The following is a 6,136-nucleotide window of genomic DNA, read 5'->3' as shown; positions in this document are numbered from 1 at the left end:
TTTCACGTAATTTAGTAAAAAAACAATATTTTTACAAATTTTTGACGCCCTCTACCGGCTAAACGAGACAATTTTGGATATAACTAAGTCGGCTTAGATCGACATATTTTGACGTCAGGAGTCTGTCGTCAAACGTTGTATACGTATTTTCCGGACACCCTGTATATTTGCAGATGTTCCTCATTTATTTAAAAATATAAAATCCATGTTAATAACAAATAAAGTTATTGAATTGCCTGTTGATATTGTCACAAGTAGATTTTCGTTAATTACTTAGTCAGCAAATAATCGGCCACTGACCGAAACAAGTCGTCGACCACTTGAATTGCAAAATAAGCAATCGAACCTTTTAGAACCGAAGCTAGCAAGGTATTGCAATCGCCAGTCAGCAATAAGTCATCAATTGTTCGGACAATGATCCAAGTGCTTAGACAAGCAATTAAGAAATTGAACTGACTAAGGGATCGCAATACCTTACAATAAATAGCCGACAAATTTGGAAAGAAGAGGTTAGTCAGAAATTATCCGCGAAACTAAACGGTTCGGTCGCGAAAGTGAAGGGAACTCTGCCCTGACACTTACCCTCGTCCAAAATGGTTTGTGAACTAATTATCATGTAAGTACGAACTTGTAATTTATAAATAAGCCAACTTGTGTCTGACAATGTGTATAACTTTACTAGTTTCTCTCTACGAATAAACGTTGTTGTTTTTGTTATCCAATCTTTGAGTTTAACTTGACTACGACCCCAGCCTACACGTCCCCGTGTTACGACTGAAAATTAGATCGTGACAATATTGTAGAACAATATCACTTACCAACTAACAAAGTTCTGGCAAGCCATTTATCTGATCTGTCACAGCACCAGAGTAAAAATATTTTTAAACTTGCCCCTAAATTATCTGAAGAAGATTTACTGCCAACTCACTTCTCTAAGATGAAAGTGTCAACCTCTACCAATGTAGTTAGTCACTCAGTGAGTAGTGCACTTAAATTTCTAGCAGAAGAACTCAATAAACCAGAATTTTTAACAACAGCATGGTTTTTAGATCAGGTAGAGAACGTCCAGGCATCCGTCATGTTCATTAAGCAAATTTAATATTGAAGTTTATAATGATACAATTAAATTTTTAGAAGATTTTATAATTTTGTTTACTAAGTTAGAGGTAGGACCTAAAAAAGTTTGGAAGCCTTCTCAAACAGGCGCTATAATTTCCACCAGTTCTATATAAAAAGTTGCTTCTCACTACAAGGGAGTGTCTTTTTTGCTAGTGCATGAACATGACTCCTTGTTGTAAAGCTACAAACGCTTATAATTTAATTTTTTCTTGTTATTGGGAGAAGAAAACCAAAATAATAACGACGGCGCCTTAGAAGACGAAATAGGAGAAGATGTCGTAAGTGAGACGTATAGCTGTTGCACTTATAATCCAAATATTGACGTGACATTAAGAATAAAGGAAGTGAATGATTTCTATGAAGCTCCAGTTGACAAGCGTGTCCAAAATATTACTGGAGTTGTTAATCAACACGATAAGGATTCGTGGTTATGGAATCGTGCTGTACGACACCATGAATCAATAGTGTTTTGTAATTTCCATTATGTTCTTCAGATAAGATCTATAAATTTAATTATGATAATTTGCATTGAATGTCATGAAGGTTTTGTTGATGAGTTTTACAAAAAAGTTGCTTATCACTACAAGGGAGTGTCTTTTTTGCTAGTGCATGAACATGACTTTTTTCATATGAATTGCGATGTGTGTTGTAAAGCTACAAACGCTTATAATTTAAATTTTTCTTGTTATTGGGAGAAGAAAACCAAAATAATAACGAGAGCGCCTTAGAAGACGAAATAGGAGAAGATGTCGTAAGTGAGACGAATAGCTGTTGCACTTATAATCCAAATATTGACGTGACATTAAGAATAAAGGAAGTGAATGATTTCTATGAAGCTCCAGTTGACAAGCGTGTCCAAAATATTACTGGAGTTGTTAATCAACACGATAAGGATTCGTGGTTATGGAATCGTGCTGTACGACACCATGAATCAATAGTGTTTTGTAATTTCCATTATGTTCTTCAGATAAGATCTATAAATTTAATTATGATAATTTGCATTGAATGTCATGAAGGTTTTGTTGATGAGTTTTACAAAAAAGTTGCTTATCACTACAAGGGAGTGTCTTTTTTGCTAGTGCATGAACATGACTTTTTTCATATGAATTGCGATGTGTGTTGTAAAGCTACAAACGCTTATAATTTAAATTTTTCTTGTTATTGGGAGAAGAAAACCAAAATAATAACGACAGCGCCTTAGAAGACGAAATAGGAGAAGATGTCGTAAGTGAGACGAATAGCTGTTGCACTTATAATCCAAATATTGACGTGACATTAAGAATAAAGGAAGTGAATGATTTCTATGAAGCTCCAGTTGACAAGCGTGTCCAAAATATTACTGGAGTTGTTAATCAACGCGATAAGGATTGGTGGTTATAGAATCGTGCTGTACGACACCATAAATCGATAGTGTTTTGTAATTTCCATTATGTTCTTCAGATAAGATCTATAAATTTAATTATGAATATTTGCATTGAATGTCATGAAGGTTTTGTTGATGAGTTTTACAAAAAAGTTGCTTATCACTACAAGGGAGTGTCTTTTTTGCTAGTGCATGAACATGACTTTTTTCATATGAATTGCGATGTGTGTTGTAAAACTACAAACGCTTATAGTTTAAATTTTTCTTGTTATTGGGAGAAGAAAACCAAAATAATAACGACAGCGCCTTAGAAGACGAAATAGAAGAATATGTCGTAAGTGAGACGTATAGCTGTTGCACTTATAATCCAAATATTGACGTGATATTGTCACAAGTAGATTTTCGTTAATTACTTATTCAGCAAATAATCGGCCACTGACCGAAACAAGTCGTCGACCACTTGAGTTGCAAAATAAGCAATCGAACCTTTTTAGAACGGAAGCTAGCTAAGGTGTTGCAATCGCGAGTCAGCAATAAGTCATCAATTGTTCGGACAATGATCCAAGTGCTTAGACAAGCAATTAAGAAATTGAACTGACTAAGGGATCGCAATACCTTACAATAAATAGCCAAGAAATTGGGAAAGGAAGGTTAGTTAGAAATTATCCGCGAAACTAAACGGTTCGGTCGCGAAAGTTAAGGGAACTCTACCCTGACACTTACCCTCGTCCAAAATGGTTTGTGCATTTATTATCATGTAAGTACGAACTTGTAATTTATAAATAAGCCAACTTGTGTCTGACAATGTGTATAAAATCAGTCTTCAACTTAGTTTCTCTCTATGAATAAACGTTGTTGTTTTTGTTATCCAATCTTTGAGTTTAACTTGACTACGACCCCAGCCTACACGTCCCCGCGTTACGACTAAAAATTAGATCGTGACAACTTGGTGGAGTTCCATATTACTAGCAGAAACAGGTACAATTAGTTGAAAAGATTTTTGAAAGAAAAAGATGAACCTATTAGCAACAATAGTAGCTGTGTTATTTGCCACAAAAACCTTAGCATTGACTTTGAAACACAACAATGAATGCCTGCTAGATTCAATAGAGTGTGACATAACTAAAACAACAGGCTTCAAAGTGATACATCCTGATCTAAGAGAGGAATCAAATCATAAAAGCCTGTGTGAAAAGTTAGAAGACCATGGAGATCCAAACACGTGGGAGTGTAGAATAAATGGAAGTATGGCTCCTTGCACACGATGTGTTTCGAGATATTTCATGTCTAGTTTTGCAGTTAAAAACAGAGAGAGAATTTGTGCAACAAGATTAATAAGTAAGGTAATGACTCCATTAAAGATAATTTCCGTTGCGACAATATTATTAATGATATTTATAAACATTTTCATGCTTCTCAGAGCCAAAATAGAAGAAGAACCACATAAATTCCATTCCGATATGCACCATACATTTGGTTATTGGATTCATTTTATTAGGTGATCTGATAAAAATATGTTATGACTTGTCCCTGAGTTTCAAACAGATCTGATCTCTAAACACTAAATAGTGTCAGTAACAACCCTATTTTGTTTGTGTCAATTAAACAAACAGTGATCAGTCATTAAACATTAATACTGGGAAGGACCACTATAGTTATCATTTTCTCTAAACCAAATTGTTTATGTAATGTGCAATATGTGTTATACATCTAGATTAGTTTCATTTTCTTAAAAAAAAAAAAAAAAAAAAAATACACTACGAGCATATGCGGTAATTAAGTACCGTAGTCAAAATATGGGGCGTTAAATTCCACGGGTTTACAAATTCAAAAATTATATGAGTTGCTAAATGTAATAAATAAACGATTGCATGTAACTACTTGCAAATGTAACTTGAAGACTTTATAAAAGTCAAACGGGGCACGTAGTAAGATTACAAAGTTTCAATATTAGGACGTTAACTGTTTTCACATGAAATGATATGAGCAAGCAGAGCTTGATCAGCATATTGCAAGTTTTCGAAGAATTACAGTAAGGCTTTACAATGTATCAAAATAAAACCAGTGGTAGGCAAATGGACAATTTATAATATAGGTTTATATCATATTTAAGAAAAACAAAGGGATTTATATTTTTTTTTTAGTGCATAACTTAACTAAGGCTATTATCAATATGCCTATATATTTTACGAGGGATTTTATGATTATAACGGGAATGTTAGACATTAAGATTTTAATTAGCAGTAGGTAGTAATACGTTTTTTTTTATTGCGTTTAACACTGACGGGAGTTACTACGCGAAGAAGCCAGAAGGAAACCACTACAAAATGAAGAGCGATCAAGGCTTTGGATCAGACTCGGTAAAAACTAATACACGCCACTGGAAATGGAAACGGAAATCAGCAAAAGCTAAAAGCAACGGGCACAGGAGACTGGAAACGCTGACGATGAAAAACCAACCAGGGAACGTCAGACCGCGACCACAGTTGAGTCGGTTTGTGATCGTGGCCGCGGTAGGAATAGACACACTAGGCCGTGGTGACCTGCCGCGGGGGATGATCCCAAATCGGCTCCCGTCAAGTTATATTGACGCATTGTGTCAATTAAGTTCGTTTCGATTGGTCCGTCCGCGCACCCCGCGACTACGAGGACCACCAGCAGATACCTCTTCACCAGGTCTTGGTCGCCTACCATGCCCTACCGACAGCGAAGAAGTTGGAGTAGCCCGACTCGCCCAAACTTGTGGGTTACCGCCCGCTCTTCCTCGCGATGCTCTTCCGCTACCATGGTCACCCATCTTTTCCTTCCAGAAAGGATACGGCTTCAGAGGCACTCAGGCATGATAAATAAATAAATAAATAATATAAAATAATATACAAATAATAATATAATGAAATAATATACAAATATAATTCCTGAGGTGTATCCATGCGGTCACCTCAGCCCCATATAACTAGCAAATGGATACCCGCGGTGTACCCTTGTGGTCACCCCGATATAATTCAGTACCGTTCCGGCTCGTCACTAATTAGATCACGGACCACACACCATGGCAATCGTGAAAATACAGTTCTGGGAATTGTTCCACTTGCACGTCCAGAGCAGTAAACAGATATGTAGTTCCAGACTCCAGACACCGTCCAAATTGTCTTCAGAAGCCGTGTTTAGTGCAGTGAAGTGCCGCGAAAAGAAGATAGAATCCCCGAACAGACAATAGTGCGCGGAATATTAGTGAATCGCGAGTGAAAAGTCTCCCGCCTCAGTGTTAAAGCATAGAGACATTAAGTTTTTTTTTTACAAACTCTAGAGGTAAGAAAATAACAAAAATTTATTTTTATTCTAATTGTTATATGTTTTCTTTTATAATTTTTTTTCTTTTTGGGGTATGAAACGGGATATTTTTAATTTTAATTCTGTGAAAAACTAGGGGCTATACTTTGTTGATTAGTTTTTACAGGTAACTATGATAAATCTTGTTTGTGTTGTAATAAGGGGGAAAATCCATTAAGGATATTTTTATATTACCTCTTTGTTCTATATTAAGATTTGAAGAAAGAAACTAGAATTTGTGGTGTCAAATTTCTGTTATATTGCCACCATGATTAAAAATTTAAAAGTATAATTAATTTAATGTTATTTTGTTTAGAAGATTTG

Source organism: Ips typographus, unplaced genomic scaffold (assembly GCF_016097725.1).
Source record: "Ips typographus isolate SLU unplaced genomic scaffold, UJ_Ityp_2.0 IpsContig82, whole genome shotgun sequence".
Lineage (NCBI taxonomy): Eukaryota > Metazoa > Arthropoda > Insecta > Coleoptera > Curculionidae > Ips > Ips typographus.
Note: the sequence above shows the minus strand (reverse complement) of the source record.